Source organism: Vipera ursinii (genome assembly GCF_947247035.1).
Source record: "Vipera ursinii genome assembly, chromosome: 1".
Classification (NCBI taxonomy): domain Eukaryota; kingdom Metazoa; phylum Chordata; class Lepidosauria; order Squamata; family Viperidae; genus Vipera; species Vipera ursinii.
The window spans coordinates 54,027,013-54,049,644 of record NC_139512.1 but is presented as its reverse complement, the minus strand read 5'-3'; the positions used below and the strand labels follow the sequence as shown (position 1 = coordinate 54,049,644).

Here is a 22,632-nt window from a genome sequence, read left to right as displayed (position 1 = left end):
AGATTTTACATGACACAGACGTCTTAGGGCACTGATCTTTTCCTGTATTCCAGTTTTACTAGAACATAAAAATAACAGTTCAACACTTCAAATATGCAATCCTTTTACTAGCTCAGGATGGTCTGTATTCATTCCTCCTCCCTTTAATTCTACTATAAATTTTGATATGTTATATTGCTTCAGTGCAATGATATTTGAGCAGTATTAATTTATTAAGATTCTATTGTTTATATGACTTAGAATATTGAAAATAAAAAGACAAAGAAATATATTATTTATATACTAATTACAGTTAGAATTATCTATTAATTATAGTTTATGATATCAATATTATGAGCAATGTGATATAAATTTACAGCGGTGAGAATAAATTTTGCTAAATACTGGAAGAAAATACATGGCTGAGAGCTTAGACTTGGAGAATATGAACCAATGATAAAGCTAAAAGTAAATAATAAAAGTTTAATCAAATACATCACATAGCAAGGCAAATATAATCACAGTATATATTTACAGGCTTAAATGTCTTCCATAGGGAAAAATAGTAAATAAGAATATCTTTTAAATTGGTATTCCTTTTAAATTATTTTTTGTGTTTTAATTTTTGAAAAAAATATTTTGCTGATCTATTTTTTCCTATATAAACATAGGAAAACTTTTTTTTCCTATTCAGTCATGTCCAATTATCAGAAACTGCTTGGACAAGTTTTCTTGGAGAGGTATTTCAGAGATGGTTTGCCATTACCTCTTAGGGTTAAGACAAAGTGATTAGCCAATGTCACCCAGTTGGCTTTGTGCCTAAGGCAGGACTAGAATTCCCACTCTCCCCATTTCTAGCTTCATGCCTTAACCACTACATCAAAGTGGCATGTGTGGGCCCATACACACACACACACACACACACACGAACACTTATAAAGATTAATTATATTAATTATGCTTAGCAATCATCTCAAGATTAAAATGGTGAGATTTCTTTCTTTCCAACATTATATTCAATTTTCTATATTTTTTGGTAACCTAGGCTGAATATTCAAAATGAACAGCAGTTTTTTTTAAAAAAAGCAACTGATCAATATGATTTTAACAATTATGGATTCATTGAGATCCCTGCATGTATCAGTTATGGATAACAAATATTGAATCAAACTATCTGCCTTGGATCAGTTCTGTCACACTATGAGTTGAGGAAGAGTCTTCCCTCAGACAACAGTCCCACGGTGTGAATCTGTAGTTTGGAATCCTTCAGAAAGATAGATATATCTATATATACTATAGATCTTGTTGCCTATAAAATGCAGTGCAGCGGGATATGCAAGGGGTGGAGAGAAGAGTGGTAATGAATGACTATCAACTTTACCTTCAACTCTAAAAGAGTGATTCATCAGAAGCTCTGCTATAATGATATTTTATGGGAGGAGGACTGAATTTTTCCTTTTACTGTGTCATCTAATTATGTCTCAGAATAATAAAAAAAAGCTGTAAGCATTTTTCTTCTCTGAAAAAAAAATATCAAAATTTTAACAGAATCCAGTTCCAAAATTACTGCATCTTTATCTCTGAAACTGGAAACCTTGATCTATTCGGACAGGCATCTGTGCCTGAAAATTCTGTCCCATTTTGTTAAAAAAGTAAAAATGTGAAACCATTTGTAGATTTCCCCCCTATTAATTAATGGGTTTTGCAGATCTTGTTTTGATAGAGCTGCCAAATCTGGTCTGTAAAAATGTACAGTAGTTGATTGCTAGATGGATGCAAAGAATTAGAGAATTCTGTATTTTGTTGTTGAAAACCAGCAGTTATAGGATTTGAACACCCAATCTCCTAAAATCAAGCCTGAAGCAAATTTTTATAATGGTTCATGTTCTTATTACTTCCAGCTTCAGAGCATATTTTAGGACACACATTGAACTCTATAAAGAAGCTATGCTAGTATACACTTTTGTGTCATGAAAAGTACGATGTTAGTGTATTTTCACTGGAAGTCTCAAATATTGGTCAAAGACTTAAGAGAAAAAATAAAAAAGTAGATAACCACAAGCCCTTTATTGCAGGATATTGATACAGTTTAAAACTAAGCAAACAAACAAAAAATGAATCAAATAGAGATACAGCTACCCTTCCATCAGCACTGTTGGTGGGAAGATTCAGGGATGCCTTATTGACAGAGACTTTGCCCTTATGGCTTCTTGTGGAAGTAGAAGCTCATATCTTCTTCATATGGTGTCCTTTTTATATTGTCCCAAAATGTGCTCTGATCCCCCCCAATCATCTCTAAATCTGGGGTCAAACTGTTAAAATTGTATGTTCATTACTTTTTAAGAGGTGTTAACTCTGCACTCACATACAAGGTGGCCAGAAACTTTCACCAAGTCAAACAATTGTGCAAAAGTTTAATTGATTGTAGCTCTGGGTTTAACTTGTTCCTTAGTTTGATTATGAAACATCTGCAAGAAAACAACCAAGTTCAGAGACAACCAAGGACCCCACTTTTAATTTGTTGTTAGTTGCAAAGTCGTGTCTGACCCATCGCGACCCCATGGACAACGTTCCTCCAGGCCAGTGGTGGTGAACCTTTTTGAGACCGAGTGCCCAAACTGCAACCCGAAACCCATTTATGCATTGCTGGGTGCTGGGAGCATGGCCACCAAGTGAGCAATGCTCCAGTGAGCCGATCCGGGTGTCAGAGGCCTGCAAAATCGGCCATTTGGGGGGGAAGCAAAATCACTCTGCAGCCCTAGATCTGGGCAGCAGAAGCATTTTGCAGGCCTCTGATGCCCGGATTGGGCCTCTGGAGCATCGTAAAATCACCCACAGCCATGGATGCGAACTCTAGAAGCTTTGAAAACGCTTCTGCTACCCAGATCGGCTGTGGGGGAAGAATGAAATCTTTCTGCAGCCCTAGATCGGGCCGCTGGAGCATCATACAATGATTGGCCGCGGGGGGTGCGAAATCACTCCGGAGGCTTACCTGAACTTGTGCTGCAGCTGCCTCCACTATCCAGCCCGGATCCGCCCAGTTCTTGCAGCTGATCCCTGACTCTCAGTGCAGAGAGAAAGAGAGCAAGAGTGCAGGAGCATGTGGAGAGGGGGTGGGGCAGCCTGGCCCAGCTTCCCTCTTGGGTGATGGCACATGTGCCCACAGGAACGGCTCCGCATGCCGCCTGTGGCACGTGTGCTATAGGTTCGCCACCCCTGCTCCAGGCCTTCCTGTCCTCTACCATCTTCTGGAGTCCATTTAGGCTCACACCTACTGCTTCAGTGAATCCATCCAGCCACCTCATTCTCTGTCATCCCCTTCTTCTCTTGCCCTCAACCTTTCCCAGCATTAGGCTCTTCTCCAGTGAGTCCTTCTTCTCATTAGGTGGCCAAAGTATTTGAGTTTCAACTTCAGGATCTGGCCTTCTAAAGAGCAGTCAGGGTTGATCTCCTCTAAGACTGACCAGTTTGAACACCTTGCAGTCCAATGGACTCGCAGGAGTCTTCTCCAGCACCATAGTTCAAAGGCCTCAATTCTTTGGCACTCAGCCTTTCTTATGGTCCAACTTTCACAGCCATACATTGCAACTGGGAAGACCATAGCCTTGACTATATGCACTTTTGTTGGCAGGGTGATGTCTCTGCTTTTTAGTGTGCTGTCTAGATTTGCCATGGCTTTCCTCCCCAGGAGCAAGCATCTTTTAATTTCTTGGCTGCAGTCCCCATCTGTGGTGATCTTGGAGGAAAATAAAATCTGTCACCACCTCCATTTCTTCCCCATCTATTTGCCAGGAATTGAAAGGGCCGGATGCCATGATCTTGGTTTTCTTAATGTTAAGTTTCAACCCAAGTTTTGCACTCTTCTTCTTCACCCGCAACAATAGGCTCTTTAGTTCCTCTTCACTTTCTGCAATTAGAGTGGTATCATCTGCATATCTTAGGTTGTTGATATTTCTCCCGGCAATCTTAATTCCAACTTTTGATTCATGTAGCCCTGCCTTTCTCATGATGTGATCTGCAAATAAGTTAAACAGGCAGGGCGACAGTATACAGCCTTGCTGGACTCCTTTCCCAATTTTGAACCGATCAGTGGTTCCGTGTCCAGTTGTCACTTCTTGGCCCACATATAGGTTTCTCAAGAGACAAATAAGATGGTCTGGTACTCCCATCTCTTTAAGAACTTGCCAGAATTTGTTATGATCCACACAATCAAATGCTTTAGCATAGTCAATGAAGCAGAAGTAGATGCTGGAACTCCCTAGCTTTCTCCATGATCCAGCATATGTTGGCAATTTGATATCTAGTTCCTCTGCCCCTTTGAAATCCTGCCTGTATTTCTGGTAGTTCTGGATCCACGTACTGCTGGAGTTTAGCTTGTAGGATTTTAAGCATAACTTTACTAGCATGTGAAATGAGTGCAATGGTGCGATAGTTTGAACATTCTTTAGCACTGCCTTTCTTTGGAATTGGAATGTAAATTGATCTTTTCCAATCCTGTGGCCACTGTTGAGTTTTCCAAATTTGCTGGCAAATTGAGTGTAGCACTTTTACTGCATCGTCTTTTACACTTTTAATTAGAGATGTGTTTTTAATAGTCTTGTTGTTTTTCCCCCCCTAATAACAAATTGTTACTTTAGATTACTCTTTTCTTACACTGTATAGGCTGGTCAAAGATAGTAATAAAGATTTATTACCATTCAATAAGAATTTTTAAAAGGCTTATTATGTAACTTTTTTCTAACATTCATTATTCAAGCAGATTTTAACACAGTTTTACATTTTTTAATTATTAAAATAAAATCAATATAAATAATTTAAATGATATGATCTATCTAAAACATTTCTCAGTGTACAAATCCAACCTTGTGTTTTGGCCTACTTCTTTTATCCCTCCTAGTCACGATGGACAACAGTCAGCGATTATGTAGTTATAATTCAGAACATCTGGAAGAATCCAGATCAGGGGAAGATTGATATAAATGACTTTTAATTACAATAATTTTAATGAAAGAGAGATGTATTAAAATTAATGAGTCATAAAAATATACTAATGATGCTTATTTCTTGTGCCCTTTTTCGTGAGATATAATAAAATACATTTGGCAATTATGAAAGAAAATGCATACTTCACTTGAATGCACTTTCAGTTGGGCCCCTAATAAAAATAGTTCTGGCACATCTGGAATCTCTGTCTACGGTAACTTCTTTCATTAAAGAAAAAAAAAACTGTTGCCAAGTTGGCAGTGCAGCAAACACTCTTCAGCAGCTTTACACTCCAGTAAGAATTTGTTGCATGACTTTCTTTTTTTTTTCAAAGAGCTCTTGGGAGGATTAGAAAAATTCACAACCTCCAATGGCATTGCACTAATTACAAGAACTTTAGTCAACCAGAAATGTGTGTATGAGGGGAGTGAGGGAGGCAGTGAGGGAGGGGCAAATTTAAATTTAAATGTGCTATTTAAATAAGGTATATATATTAATTTGATAAGCCAAACGTCATATAAGGATTATGTATTGATGATTCTCCTCCCCTCCAAAAAAAGAAGCTTATAAGGCAGGGGTAGGCAACCTCGGCTCTTTTATGACTCATGGACTTCAACTCCCAGAATTCCTGAGCCAGCCAAGCTGGCTCAGGAATTCTAGGAATTGAAGTCCATGAGTCATAAAAGAGCCAAGGTTGCCTACCCCTGTTATAAGGGAAGATAACAAAAAAATTACTTAGAATACATTTGGGAGATGTGCAGAACAGAAAGTGAGTTGAGGTGACGCAGATGAAATACTGCTATAGAATGGAATATACATGTGCAAAATCACATAGCAAAGGGACAGATTTTATCACCACAAGTTCTTTGCAGGCATTTGGTAACACTGAGCACTGAATGCACTTGAGGGAGGTGCAAGCTGTCACCAAACATCCAGGCATTCATTAACTGAAGATGCATTTCACATTTACAGAATGTTCTACAGTTGGCTGGATTTATACAACATGCTTTGTGGTGATTTGTGGTCTATGGAGTGTAAGGCTGGATTCTCACAACGCACTGAAAAATGTGCCCTGTGACCTTTTTTTCATCTTTATGACCTTTCTGGCATGCCATGATCATGTGATCAACATTCAGATGCTTGGCAACTGGTTCATATTTATGACCTTTGCTGTGTCCCAAGGTCATGCTAACATCTTTTGTGACCTGACAAGCAAAGTCAGTGGGGAAGCCAGATTCATTTAACAACCAGGTTACTAACTTATCAACTGCGGTGATTCACGTAACAACAGTGGCTAAAAAGGTTGTAAAATGAGGCAAAACTCACTTAACAAATGTCTCACTTAACAACAGAAATTTAAGGCTCAATTTATAGTCGCAAGTTGAGGGCTACTTGTAATTATCTCTGTGGCAAGAAAGGTTGAAAAATGGGGGCAAAATTCACTTAACCACTGTCTTGCTTAGCAACAGAAATTTTGGGCTCAATTGTGGTCATACGTCAAGGATTGAATATGATGTTCATTTTATTTTTGAAAAGTGAGAAGCTAACCCAATGTTCAGCAGTTTTGTTCATTTTCACTCTGGGAAGTTAAAACTCCATTTTGTTAGCAAATATTATGCAAATATCCCTGCTGAACTGCTGTTTCCCAGCAGGGCACTTAAGGGATTCACATACAGGAAAATCTGGTAGTGTATACTCACTTGGTTATTTGACTAAAGCATGTTTTACATAGCATATAAATCAGTGCACAAGATATGAGACTAAGATGGGAGAGGGGAAAAAACCCAGTAAGCATCCTCTGAGAACTTTTTCCTGAGAAACACAAACAAGAATACAATAAAATATTAATTAAAGCTTTATGCTGCAATTATTTATCTTTTTATCTGGAAACACATGCTTATTCCCGAATAGACCCAAATATCACCAAACCAGTAAATAGCATTTTTGGTAGCACAGAAGGTGTAGTTTATCATACGTTAGTTACCTTGTAATCATTTTTCTATTCTCCATCAAACTCCACAAAGTAAACATGCCTAAATCCAAACTTCTGGCAATTCAGACTAAAAAAAATATCTTAAATCAACATTACTTGGTATTAGAAACTTCATGGCAGCCCCAAATCAGCAAGAGTCAGTAGTACATTTTAAGACTAACAAAGGTGGTGTTTGGAAAGATATCTATAAAGGCCGATATTTAGTTTTCTTAGTCAGAAATGGATTATTCTGTTTAAAAATCATAGTTTGTGGTAGAAGTAGAAATATAACTATGTGAAAAACAAAAAGGAAGCTATGAGAACCCAACATACTCTTTGGCATTTTAATTTAGTTTGGTTTCTTTCCCTGAGGAAGGAAATAAAAGATAGATAATAGTGGGTAAAAACACCAAGCAAAGGGGAAAAGGATTAATTTTATTATAATAGTCCAGCATACCGATCAGGAGGTAAGAGCAAGACGGTGGCAGCAGATTCAGGATTTGAATTGAGATGATAACTTCACTCTTGATAATACCGGTAGTCCTCAACGTACGACCACAACTGAGCCCAAAATTTCAGTTGCTAAATGAGACAGTTAAGTGAATTTTGATCCATTTTACGACTTTTCTTGCCACAATTGTTAAGTGAATCACTGCAGTTGTTAAAAGTTAGCAACACAGTTGTTAAGTGAATCTGACTTCCCCATTGACGTTGCTTGTCAGAGGGTCACAAAAGGGGATCTTGTGACCCCGGGACACTGCAAACATCATAAATACGAATCAGTTGCTATGGCGCGCATTTTTATGGTATGAAAAAAATAATATCCATAGATATTTCCAAAACCACTACATAAGAAACACAGTATTATTTGTATGGGAAAAGATAAAACCAAAAATCTATACGAAAATCCCAGGATGGCTATCATTGATGGAAGCATTTGTTCAACCAGACTTAGTTAACCTTGAGAAAACTGTAACATATAAGAATATTCTGAATACAGATGGGAAATTAAAATCTAAACAAGGGTTGGAAGATCAGGGTATTGATTTATCATGGTGGCCCCGACTGCAGATGCAATCGAGGTATGATAAAAGATGTTAAAATGTATGGTTTTTATAAAGACCAGACAATGTTTGATCAGGTGTTGATGACTTCTGATGAAAAACTGATTAAGAAATTGTATAACTTTTTATTGAATTTGAAAATGGAAGACGAACAAGTGAAACAATGATAATATGGGTGAAAAATTTTGGATACAATATAGAATTATGGCAAAATCTTTGGGAAAGGAACTATAAATTGACAATGGCAACTTCATATAAAGAAAACTTATATAATATGTTTTATAGATGGCATCTTCCACCTATCAGATTAGCAAAAATGTTTAAGAATATGTCTAGTAAATGTTGGAAACATAAAAGGTAAAGGTAAAGGTTCCCCCGCACATGCGTGCTAGTCGTTTCCGACTCTAGGGGCCGGTGCTCATCTCCGTTTCAAAGCCGAAGAGCCAGCGCTTGTCCGAGGACGTCTCCGTGGTCATGTGGCCGGCATGACTAGACACCAAAGGCGCACGGAACGCTGTTACCTTCCCACCGTAGTGGTCCCTATTTTTCTACTTGCATTTTTACGTGCTTTCGAACTGCTAGGTTGGCAGAAGCTGGGACGAGTAACAGGCGCTCACTCTGTTATGCGGCACTCGGGATTCGACCCGCCAAACTGCCGACCTTCCGATCGACAAGCTCAGCGTCCTAACCCACTGAGCCACCGCATCCCTGTTGGAAACATACCGGTAATCAAAATCCTGGTACATATTATCACCTGTAAAGCAAAAAAAAAGTTTGGACAAAAATACATACTTGCTTAGAAAAGATGTTAGGGAAACATGTAGAATTTAAATCTGAACTTTTTTTATTAGTCATAATTCCAGAAAATTTTTATAAACAAAGTGTATATTTAACATTGCATGTATTAACAGCAGTGAGGATTGTATTTGCTCAGCACTGGAAAAATGAAAAAACACCATTGGATGAAGAGATAATCAAGGAAATACTGGACTGTGCTGAAATGGATAGACTTACATTGAGAATCAAAGAAAAAGAAGGTACAGAATATTTTCAAACAGGAAATTTATTTTATCAATGGCTGGGAAAATGGGATATACAGTAGAGTAAGAACTTAAATTGTATTACTAAGCAAAACAAATCAACCCAGACAACACATTTTTCATTAAGCACTAATGAATTGTAATAATAGAAATTTAATAAATACTATTAAAAAAAATACAAATCAGTTGCCAAGTGTCCAAATTCTGATCATGTGACCATGGGGATGCTACAATGGTTGTAAGTGTGAAAAATAGCCATAAGCCACTTTTTTCAGTGCTGTAATTTTGAATGGCCACTAAATGAATTATTGTAAATCGAGGACTACCTGTAGAATTAGGGTGTTTTTCTGCTTATGCAAATATATCTACGCATTCATCACTGACTGTGTATTTTTTTCCCTATAAATTCTTTGCAAATCTGTACTTCAGTGGTCCTGGTCTGATTGTCGGTGAGCTCATTGATCATGATATTATGATATCTTAATGCTTTGTTTCAAATTATAATGGATTTCCATCCCCAATGACACAAAATTTATTAAAATTTTATTTTATAATTTTATTCTTTGTGAACTGCAGCTCACTTCATCAATTGCATGGAATGGCTTAACTGACATATTATTTAAATATATAGGGATGCAATAGTGGGGCAATAGTAAAGATTCCCTGGGGCACAGATTGTAAGCTCGTGGCCTCTCGTCTGGACTACTGCAACGCTCTCTACATGGGGCTGCCCTTGAGGACCACCCGGAAGCTCCAACTGGTACAGAATGCAGCCGCGAGAGTTGTGTTGGGAGTCTCCCGATACTCCCACGTTACACCTTGCTCCGTGAGCTGCATTGGTTACCAGTTGCCTTCCGGGTGAGATTCAAGGTACTAGTAATGGTGTTCAAAGCCCTCCATGGCATGGGGCCGGAGTACCTCAGGGAACATCTGCTGCCGGCATCAAGCTCCCTGCGCCCTGTGCGTTCCCACAGAGAGGGCCTCCTCAGGGTGCCACCGATCAGAGAATGTCGATTGGTGGCCCCCAGGGGGAGATCCTTCTCTGTGGGCGCTCAGGAGCTGTGGAATCAGTTACCGGTAGAGCTCCAGATGGCGCCCGATCTTCGCTCCTTTCGTCGCGATCTCAAGACGTTTTTGTTTGTACAAGCCAGCCTAGCCTGGTGGGGATTGGTGGGGTTTTTTATTTTTTGTATTCTTAATTTTATCTTTGGGGTTTTATAATTGTATATCAATTGTTTTAAACTTGGGCAATCATTTAATTTCTTTTTAATGTTTGTATTTTGTATTCTACTTTTGCCCTGTGAACCGCCCTGAGTCCTCAGGGAGAAGGGCGGTATAGAAATATTATTAAATTAAATTAAATTAAATTAAATTAAATTAAATTAAATTATTATTTAATAGTTGTAATGTGTTGAAAAATATTGAGGTGGAATCTGCAGCTGAAGTGGGGAGACGATTTAAGAGATTGGCTAGCCTGGAGTAGGAAGGGGAGGAAACAAGGGAGAGCACAGCCCTTCCCAAACCTTGGAGAGCTTATCTAGTTGTTTTATAAGAGTCTTGTAAGTAAGTGAATAGCAATAAATATACTGCTTTGATCAACTCTGGGTGTCATTTTGGTTCCTTGCACCTGACAAAAACCTACTGTCTTGGTTCTGACCTTTTGAAACCAATTGATATATATAAGCTCACCTATTTCCCACACAGCTTACCTTTTTCTTTCTCAATTGTGCAAAGTACACCACTGGGCTAATTGAAAGCTCCAGTTCTCATGTTAGTATCATTGTCCTATTGTTTTTTGCTGCTTGTGAGAATCAACTTCCTCAGGGTATGTGATTATGGGCCTGTCTGTGAAAGTGCAGTGTTACGGGTGGTAGTTTATTAGTAATGCACTTGAGTAGCTTCTGCTCTGAACTAATGTTCAGAGCAGAAGCAGAAGTGATGTTCTCTTGTTCTATCTGCTCTGACTTTAAATTTTTCCTGGAAATCCATTTGGCTGTAGCGATTTGTATATTGTTTTTGATGTCTGAATAGTTTAGTCTCCTGAATGAATCAGTTGAGCATATCTTTCTAATAGATCAGAACAAAATGTATTGTGCTATGGAATCTGGCTAGAGATGATAGAATTAGTGGTGTATTCTGGAGGAAAACTGGAAGCATGTTGGTATGTATTGCATGTCCTGTGTGGTATGTTTCCTGTATAATAAGAGATTGATGTTTCCATTGTAGCTTTACTGTGGACTTTACAAGTTCATCAAGGAAATGCACTTGTTCTGTAAATAGGTCCAGGCTCAGGTTGATGATGAGATGGGAATTGTTGACATTTTGAGGATTAAGATGATAAAAATAAAAACGGTTAACTTATTCCAACATCTGGAACAGAATTTGCAGATTGTTTATTTAACGTACCTAGTATAATATGTAAATTGAGAATATATTTCTGCCGTTTATTTGAAGAATAAATCTTTCAATTCACTGAAAGTTTTACCCTTGACAATATGAATGTTCAAATTCAAAACAAATGGCTAATTATGTTAAGCCGCAGAGCTATAAATTTTGCCAATCTGGAGGGTTCTATTTTAGCTCTGGTACTGCAAAGATTTGTTTTATTGAGCCTTTGAGTCACTGATTTGATTCCTGGCAACTGCCTGGACAGGTCCCTGCAATTTTTTTGGCAAGGTTTCTCAAAAATGGCTTGTTACTGCCTGCTTCCCAGGGCTGAGAAAGAGTGACTGGCCCCAGTACAGAATTTGGATTAAACTATCTTGTGTTGCTTTGGGAACCTATATGCTTATACACATTCTTTTATACTCTTGCACACACACACAAATCTGCATGTGGCAGAGATACTGGTAGGTTTAAGTTTAGACTTTTCCTAGATATATCAGTTTTGTATATGCAGAAGTGTTATTTTGCTTTACATTAACTGTGCTTGGTATGGAGGGACATTTCTATTTAGAAAATTTATCATAGAATTCTCAGAAATGCTGGGTCATGTAATAAAAGAAAGTTATGTCTAATTCTTCTTCTCTGGGTCAGTTTTTATTTTATAGCTAAGCTGATTGGGTTTTAGAGTGGTTTGAAGCCCCATACATTTGGTGGGCACCCCAGTTGGAAACAAGACACTGCTAAGGGTTGTTGTGCTATAATGATGCATTTGGATAATCTCATAAAGCAAAATCAAATTCAAAATCTCACTATGATGCTATGCTAAAATCTATCTTGGTTTTCTGTCCTAGTGTAAGAAGCTTTTATTTTTCTATTTTAATCTAAGAGTGTAACAGTATTTATTGTGAATCTCTCTCAGCTATATTTTTGAGATCATTGTTTTGCTTGAGGTGCCTTAGACTGGTACTGCTGTTTTTTCTTGCAGTTTTATTGCACTGAACCCTCATCAGTGGTCATATTTTGTAATTACAGACAATCCAAATGAGAGATTGGTGGCTTCCCTTTACATGTCACTAAGTGTTGTGATTCAGTGTCAGCCTGTGCTCCCAGCAGCTGAGTCCGATGAATCTGAGGAGGAGGAGGAGGAGGAGGGGTTTGGAGAGTCTTTGGTGTCAGAGGGAGGCTCTGATGCACTGCAGGACTCTCAGTATGGCCCCTCCAGTCATGTTCCTCATGAGGCTCAGCTGTGTGAGTACGAGGCATTAGACTCAGAAGAGTCACAGCTGAAGCTGTTCAGAGACACTAGAAGCAGAAGGCAATCCTGCAGAGCACAGCAGAGAAAATCAATGAGGCAACTCAGTGAGAGGAGGAGAAGGCAGTGAGAAGCCATGCCTTGGGACTGATAATAAAAGGGGAAGGTGTGGGCGGGGCTGGTTGCTGAAGGCAACCATTTGGAGACATTCTAAGGGAATCCTGGTCTGTTCTTGATACTTCTGTTTAACTCTTGTTTGATATTTTGATTCATTTATTGAAGGAAATATTCTGTTGCTTTTTTGTTTGAACTGTAAATAAATTTGAGTTGGGTTTTTCCAGCCTATTGACTGTAAAAAGGAAAAAGGGGTTGTCCCCGACACACAAAAAGGGCCAGTCGTAGGCTGGAACAGAACACTAAGATACAAAAGGAGAGTTAGTTTGATGTAGTGATTAAGCTACTGGGCTAGAAGCTGGGAGATTGTGAGTTCTAGTTCTACCTTAAGCACAAAGCCAGGTAGGTGATCTTGGGCCAATTAATCTTTCTGAGCCCTAGGAAATAAATAAGAGTCCTGTCAAGAAATCTACCAAGAAAACTGCAGGGACTTGTCCAAGCAGTTGCCAGGAATTCACAACAGCATCCACAAAAAGAGCAAAAAGCCAGAGAGGCTGAAAAACCCTCACGAACGTAGTGTATAATGGGATACACAAATACAAAAACAAAAAACACCACTCCTTAGCCACTAAACTAAACTAAAAAGATACAAGAATCCATCTTGGGTTTCACAAATGTTATTTCCTAACCCTAATCCTAACCTTAATCCTAATCAATTAGAAAGGGTTGTTCAATTACAATAGCTTTCAAAGAGGGAATTAAGCTTTATGTTAGAAAATAATTAAGACACTTATAATTCTTGGCAACCTCCGATACATAAATTAAACCTGACTGTTGATATGCTTCAGTAATTATGCTGGCTGAAAAAAACCCATCCTAATCATAGGTGTCTCATTGGAGTGAAACAAATACTTTAACACCTCTTTCAAAAACAAACAAACAAACCTCACAGCAAAGTTCTAGCATAAATTTTGTTGATATTCCAAATTATAGTTAATATTTTTCACAAGTCATCCATGGGGTGATCAATACTACTATTTTAATCCAAATTTAAAATGTCCATTAAACTGGTTTTTCAATAAGAAAATTAGAATGTTGCTCACCAATTTTACCCTTAATTAAAGGGTTAGTTCTGACACATCACAGTGGCATGAATGATGTAGAACACGGGTGTCAAACTCACTGCATCACGTGACGTGTTGCAACATATCACAACTTTTTTTGCATTGCTGGAGCTGGGATGGGCACGGTCTCTGCATGATGCAACTGACTTGCAGGCCGGCAGTTTGACACCCCTGTTGTAGGAGCAAGCTTTTAAACAATTCCCCCTTATGATGTACTGCCTTTATAAAAGCTATTCTTTTAAATCCTGTTATTCTCTCATATAGTTCAAAAATAGAAAGGCTGACCGCTTATACAATACTTGTCTCATGTACATCATAACTAATTAAAGTTAGTGGGATTAGGTAGAGGAGTCTATGATAAACATAAGATTGCCTCAGGGGGATGGTTCTGATTGCCTTTAAGTATATCTTCTGAATAAAATTGTTCTATATGTTCATTAGAGAACTATTAGTCAGTTGTCCGCATTTATTCTTGGAGAAAACCCGAAAACCTCAGATTTTCTTAAAGAATGCTAATTTTAAAGCCTCACATCAGTCTGAATTCAGGCTTGGTTTGGTGATCAAATAGGCTTTGGATGCCATTAGGGATGTTCTTTCCTTCTTTGATAATGTTTTCAAGACATTGCCAGACATTCACAATGTTGCAGATTGCCAGCTAGGCATGGAATACACATTTCCATAAGTGCAGATACTTTTTATCATATACTCACTGATTCAGATAGCCCAACTCCTTCCTTTGCTGCAGAAAGACAACATGTGCTCCTTTCAAAACATAGCTTCAGAGAGAAGCTAGGAGTGATGGCTGGTAAAAGATAGAGATTAACATAATTCCTTAAAGTCTCTGATTAAGTTCCACCTTAGGCAGGAATTTCCAAGAAAATATGAAGTCTTGGAAGTCTTGGAAAGTTAAAGTAGAGGAACAGTTGTTTCAAGAAGATGTTACATCTAAATTTAGAACAAAGCAAAACAAAATTATTTTTCCTGTGGCCCCAAGTCTTATAATTTCATTATGTTAGAGTTTTATTTCTTTACACAAGTTAAAAAAATTGGATAGTCAGCTTTCTTATTTTTATACTTCAGGTTGGTAATGAAGATCATATTTTACTTAGCAACTTTTTGTGATCTGTAACAATTTGAATCCTACTGAACCTCTTTACAGAGATTTTTTAAAAAAAATGTAGCATACCATCTCCATCTTGTGGTGTAACCAGAACAGTGTATTTTCTTTCTGATTTTTAATTAATTTGAAACCATCTTATACTGTGATTTAAACAGCTTTGTTTTTATTTTCTTCAATACTGAACATTACTTACTTATTATCTCACATTTTCAAAAATGTTTTTACTTTTGGTATTTTCTTGTAAAATGAAGTTAGGTTTTTTTAATCTCTTCTGAGTTTACCCAAGGAGAGGCATATGGGGAAAGAGTGGAATATGACTGGAAGAGGTACAATTGTTAGATAAATTATTTCAAGTTTTCTATTTTGAGTTTTTAATCATCAGAAAAGCAGCTGGAAAGGAATGTAGAAATAATGGAATGGAAGAACTGTTAAAGGAAATGAAATGACAACTCAGTCTGAGACAATGTGAGAAAGAAACTCAAAATAACCCTCCCTTGATTCTGTTTGGAATAACATTGGGCAGAGAGAAACTCTGATGGGCTTTCAGGAATCTGTTATTATACCTTATAAGAATAAAATTGCATTCCTGAATTTCTGTTTCCTGACCTGCATTACCTCAGAGGACTGAGAGCAGCAGAGGTTGTGAGAACCCTAATCTTTCAGACACTGGATTGGTTGGGGTGGGGTGGGTGCCAAGGATAGTGAAAATGTCAAATGTTGCTATCATTAAAGACCACTTCATAAATCACTGAAAAGGCTCTGCTGCTTCTGTCACAAGAACCTGACATATCGTAACGTAAGCAAATGATGCGAGCTGTGAATCCTGCATTTCAAATCAGTTCTAATGTTCTAATGTTACCAGGTATCTGTGCATAAAGTTAGTTCCAACACAGAAATCCTTGACAAATTAATTATTATTAGGCATATAACAAGAGTCCCGGCTGTTCACTAAAGCACACAGTTGCTTTGAAATACATAGCATTAAGCTGAGTCAAGCCTTAATTCTACTTTTCTTATTTTTTTTAGATCAATATATCTAGTACTACATCATTGTTAGAAAATACTTTTATTTCCTCTAGGCCATAGCATTTCCTTTTTTAATAGGCAAACAGGGAAATGGCAACTGAGTTTCTAGCGAATAGCTATTTTATTTTATTATTATGACACATTGTTAATGGTCTTAGCATTTGACTGCTTTGGTTGCAGGGTCTGCTTGTTTTTGAACCCTAAGATGACAAGGGTTTTCGTTTTTCAGCTGGCTCCTTATAAGGGATGACAGTGATGTGCGCTAAGATGGAGTGACTGGACGATATGTGTATTTCTCCTGAGTCATTTATTTGAAATGGGCAGCGATATGAACTCTATGAGGGATCTATGGCTGGACAGAAGACCTGCTTTAACACTAATTGAGAAACAGCTAGTTACAATGTAGTCACAATGTATAGGTTTCCACCTCAAGTCCAACACCCAAAAACAGTACACCAGATGGAAAGAGGGCCGTGAGGGTCCGGCACTCAAAGATGAGCTGCTGAGAGATTGCCTGAGGCAGCAAGCAGCTGACATAGGAGGAAGATCAAGCAGATGAAATGTCAAAGAAAAAAATGGGATGTACCATAGCTGACACTGGGAAATCCTATCAGTGGCTGGAAAGGGCTGGACTAAAAGATAGCATTGAGGCACTGATCGTAGAAGCAGCAGAACAGGTTCTAAACATCAGATAGCAGTGGTCTACTACACTAGATAGGATCCAAGGTGCAGATTGTGCACAGGAGCTCAGAGATAGAACAACATACTGTATGATGGCAGGATGTAAGATGCAGGTAGGAATAGCATACACTGAACAGCACAAACAGTAGCTGGCATTGTGTAAGGAATATCTGCATAGAAGATTGTGGAGAATAACAGAGTTAAGATCCTGTGGAGTTCCAGATCCAGACGGACAGGTAGGCACTGGTGAATCAACCAAGCATTGTGGTAGTATAGACGAGGACCAGAAGACAGCAGTGGTGAGGGATGTAGTGCTGCCAAGGTGATACCAATGTCAGGAAGAAGGGATATGAGAAACTGCAGAAGTACCAGGCCCTGAAAGAGGAACTCAACAGGGTGTAGAAAATAAAGAACACTGTGGTCCCAGTGGTTATAAGAATATTTGGAGCTGTGACTCCTAAGCTGGGAAACTGGCTCCAACATATCTCTGAAACAAGCTTGGCACCTTCTGTCCAGAAGATATTCCAATAATATTCTGAGCATCTACAGTATTTCTGAATCAGCAGCAGTACATGCAACAATTGGCTTTTTGCTCATATCTTTTTTAAAATATAATTTTAACAATTTTAAAATAATTTTTATGACACTGGTTTCATATATAATTTTATTCCATTAGGATAAGATCAGATACATAAAATACCATTAATTTTGAATAATGAACAAAATCTTTTATTGAAAAAATAAAATTGATATGTCTGGCTCTAGTATATACTGTCAAACCACAAACAGTTCTATTAAGCTCTGGTAAAGTGTGAAATAAAATAATTGTTAAGGACCTATTCTGATCCACCAGCTGTGCCCCAAAACTATACAGCAAGGCTTTCTTGCTTGCTTTTTTCTTTTTGGAAGAGAAACCTTTTAAATGCTTGCCTTCAGAAAAGTAGAAGTCTAAAAAATATATATGCATATTTAAAGTGGGGAATGGATTCCTCCTTTACTTTCCAACAGCACTGGTGACTATCTATCTCAGGGGTGTTAAACTCAATTTCATTGAGGGCCGCATCAGCATTGCGGTTGCCCTCAGGGGGCCGGGTGGGTATGGCCAGGGTGGGCGTGACCTACTGGGTGGGCGTGGCTAGAGTGCGTATGGCCTACTGGGTGGGCGTGGCCAGCTCTACATTGTTCGCATCAAGGGTGCCTATGGGGGCCTGGGCAGGAGTGGGACAGATCTGAGGGTCTCTGGCAGAAGGAGGGTCTCTGGGCCAGGGCCAAGGCAGTGGGGGCCGTTCCCTCACTGTTTCCAGGATGGCTTCACGGGCCACATGAAACCACTTCGCGGGCCAGATCTGGCCCCCGGGCCTTGTGTTTGACATGTCTGATCTATCTGCTCAGGAGGATTGGGGTGTCTTCTGGGGCAGGTTGTGAGAATGTACTAGACTAGACAGAAAGTAAGAGTGAAAGCAAAATATTACATTGTGAAAGCAGAAATCTGCTTGTACAACTTTACATGTAGCCTTATGAGCAATCCAGTATGTATCTAGTCTGAAAAACCTTAAGACCACTGTCCCAGAAATACATTTATTTAAATTTACTGAGATTAAAATTCTAATTAAGAATAATGTGCCATTTGCAAGGATGTTATCAACCATCTTGCAATCCTTCTCATCAACACACTAGCCAAGTATAACTTTGCAAAAATTACTAACCATTATAATCTGAAGAATAGGAAAACATATGGAAATATGCACATTAAATGTTTACCCTAACTTTTAAATATTTATTGAAATCTGGATCTTCATACCACTCCTCCTCTGCCTATTCCACCCCACCCCAGATATACACAGATAGATACAGTACAAAGATTAGGTTGTGAACTCTAGTAACATTTGTCTTTTTTTTTTAACCACTAAGTTATAAACATGTGAAAACAGGCTTAATTTCAAAATGGAAGCACCAAGAGACCCACAACAAGAAATGTGTTAACTGGCACCTTAATGAAACCGCATACATTCTATGTTGAAAGAAGCTAAAGATGGAAGGATAGTGTTGCAAAAGGGAAGCTGCTGTTTTAACTGTGAGCATGAGGTGGTAAAGAAAAAAAAAGATTTTTTTTTTTAAAATAAAAGCTGAACTTAACTGGTGTATAAAGCAATACGCAAATCATCCATTGTAACAAGTCATAACAATGATTTGTGCTCTTCCAAGTTTTTATTTTATGTCCCTCTGTTTTTCCTTAAAGACAAGAGGACAAAGACTGGAAAATTTGAGTGATATGGATCATGGCTCCACTGCTATGTCTGGAATTTTCTTATAAATATCCTAGTGCTCTGAGGTTCACAGACCTGACTAAAACAGCAGGCACAACCTCATTTGTACGTTTATAGTTGTAGAGGGATTTGCAAGAGTTAACACAATTTTCCATAACATTTCTTACTGGCTGCATGAGAAAAAGAAGCGTTTCTCTCTTTTGTTTCATTACAATCCAAATTGCTGTTAAATTTAAAGGGAAACAGTTTTTTTTTTTTATTGAAAAGTTTTAAAATACAATTTTCCTTTGAAAAACCCCCCTTCCCCCTCCCTCCTCCCCTCCCTACCTCCCCCCTATCTCCCCCCCTCCCCCTCTCCCTCCTCCCTCCCCTGCCCCCCCCTCTACTTCCCCTCCTCCCCCCCCCCGACTTCCCAGAGCAAAATACAAGGTATATATCTAAAAAGCAATCATAAACAATCATATACTAACAATTATAAACTCTAAAATCCATCACTCTCTAGCTTATATAGAGTAAGCCAATCCTTAACAATACTAAATATATATAAACTAAAATAAAAGAAGGCTAACATCATTCCCATCTATGTTCTTCCACAATTCACTATTACCTAGACATATTCTCACTTACACACCACAAGCTCCTATCCCTATTAACCTCTCTAGCCAAAATAGGCTATAATAGATAATTCTTACACAAATTAACCCGCATTAACCCGCAAAACTTTCTTCCTCTTCCTCTATAGTTAATTATCCATTAATTCCAAATTGAAAATTCTGTTACCATACATAACGTCCCAAAACTCTTAAAAACCCAACTACCACTTGACTATAAGTATATTGTGGAAGTTCCATAGATTTCTACTGGTCTTATTTTTTAGTCTTTTTTGAGCGTTTTAAGGCAGCACGCGTCACCCTCTGTTCTCTAGGATCATCCAAAAGAGTTGCAGCTTGATCTCCTCCTGTACCCTTCTCGTCCATCTGTCCATCTTCATCCTCTTGACATTCTCCTTCTCCAGATCCCTCTGCAGCTTCCAAAAGTGTTGATGGAGTTGCTTTTAAAACATTGTTGTAAAAATCATGCGCTTGCTTCACAGTACCCAAACAGTACCTTTTGCCATCATACATGAAGCTCAGCCCAGCCGGGATCTCCCATCTGAACCTTATATCTCTTTGCTTGAGCTCTTGCACAAGAAATATAAAGTCCTTCCTTCTCTTTAAAATCTTTGGAGGAATTTCTTTTAGAACCAAAACTTCTTGACCAGCAATCACAACTTTAGTATCATAGGCAGCTTGTATAACTTCATCTCTAATTTCCCTTTTTACAAAATAGACCACCACATCTCTAGGCAACTTTCTCTGCTTAGCAATCCACGAATTCACACGAAACACTTTGTCCATACCTTGTTTTATTTCAGATGCTGGATGGTTCAATACCCCCTCAAGAGCCTCAGAAACCAACTGCTTTAAATCTTCCTTAATATTCTCTTTTAGGCCTCTAATTCTAACAGCAAACTGCATCTGATAAAATTGAGCCAAACTCTGTTCATTATCCATTTTGTCTTTTAAATCTTCAATTTCCAATACTTTTGCTTCTAATATAGCATTCTTTTGAGTCAAATCTTCCACTTGACCATCCAGCACCTCCACACAGTTAGCTACTTTATGCACTGAGGACAAAATGTCTACCTTCATCTCTCTAAGTTTCTGTTCCATCCTTTCTTCCATTCTCTGCTCCAATTTCTCCAATTTCTCCTCCATCTGTGCAAATTTAACACCCATTGACTCCAAAATTAACTGGGTATGTTTTTCAAGATCCTTCGATGTCAATACATCAGGAGAATGCAACGCCTGCAGTAATGATTGTTGTTGCACCGGAGAATTTCCAGCACTCCGAAAAGTTCTAGGGGGAGGTTTAGCCGCCATCTTTTACTTACAATTGTGACGCACTTTCACTTTAAGTTTTAAGCAAAGTTCATCAAGCTTGAGAGTAAAATAAAATAATCCTCTTCATCTCTTTATCTTTTCTTCTTGTACTGCTCTGCCTGCTCTTTTCCTTTCATAGTCTCTCCTTCAAGCAGGGATGGTCGCAGACGCCTGGCTCTGCTCCATGAAATCCGGAGCAGAGACGCTGGCCAGCTGGGAGCAGCCCAGGCTACGGGGGAGTTCAATCCTTCAGCCGCCCAAGCTCCAAGCTCAGGCGGCCCCGGAGAACTCTACCTAAAGGGAAACAGTTTTGAACAAGACTGTGCAATATTTTGTGCTGGTATTTTAAAATGATAAAACTACACGGTTTTCGTGGAAGGGAGAAATATTCTAGCCAAATCATCATACAGTCAATAATGTATGAAATATCTCTTTTGAAAAAGGTAAACAGATTTACCATCTGTTTTGTGAGAGGAGCAACTAGTTAAAGAACTGATTTTTATATTAAAAAATAAGATCAAACAAAAAATCTCAAGGCATTGTTCACAACATTTATTATTTCTCTGCATATTATTTTTGCCACAAAACACAACAGTTTTGTTTCTTTCCCTTTGTCAATGTCACAAGACATTAAAAATATTTAAAATACTGCTCAATGCTAGTTTATTCATCTATTCTTCTGTCCTATTCCATTATCCCCTTCCATGAAGTTAGGAGTGGATTTCCATGAATTCATGTTCTTGATTGTACCCTATTCATGGTTGTACCCTAACTAAACCTTTTCCAACTTTGGGTTTTCTAGATGTGTTGAACTTATTGTTTCTTAATTCCTAGTCAGAATATCTTTCCATTTCTCCTCCTATTATTAATAACACTCCTTTTATTTGAATATATTTTTACAATGTATTAAATATACTCTCACAATGTCCAAATGTTACCCTAAAATTCATGACTCATTTATTCAGTATATTTAAAGTAATTAGTGGACAGTTAAGCCAAGACACATCTGTAAAAAAAAAGCATACTGGATCATATTAATTGAAGTATGACTGCCTGATAACTAAATTCATATTGCATATATGAATATTCTTTCAGAAAGGTCAGTTTAGGGAGGCTGATTCCAAATCTTATTACCTTACCTTAGATAATATGAAATGGTCAGTTGTTATTATTAGATCAAATGCTTTTCTATGCATGACTTCATTAAAAAATAAAGCCAACTTGAATTCTGCTGTCACAGCAGTCTCAACTGGTGTTAATTTAGAGGTTGTACCCAAGACTAAGGACATATTATCCAGAAGAATCACTGCGTATAAACTGTTTGTGTTTGTATACATACTGTGTACAAGCAGTGTCAATCATTATATTGGGCACAGTATACAAACTGAGATTAAAAACTGAAATTACATGCATCATAAGGAAACAAAAATATGGTAAGAAAAAATTATCAAAAGATTAAAATAGAACATTTCATATGTTCTTCATACTGACAAAATAAAAAGAAAACCTATAGCAACAAAATTCATTAGGTTCTAATAGAAAATATACTAACCCTGTAAGTATAATCTTGCTTAGAGGCTGATCCTTACAATTTGTCTTAAAAATTAAAAAAATGCAAAACTTGTAATTGTGCTGAATTTGGTGAATGTAGCACGTAGCATATCTGATATCATATATCAAACTACAGCTACTGTCACTTTACA

At 37.9% G+C, this 22,632-nt stretch overlaps 1 protein-coding gene across 3 annotated transcripts in view; it reads right to left on the bottom strand.

Moving 5' to 3' along the window:
• SLC25A21 (solute carrier family 25 member 21) overlaps positions 1-22,632 on the bottom strand; it is a 309,041-nt gene that overhangs the window by 87,241 nt on the left and 199,168 nt on the right. The window lies entirely within an intron of this gene.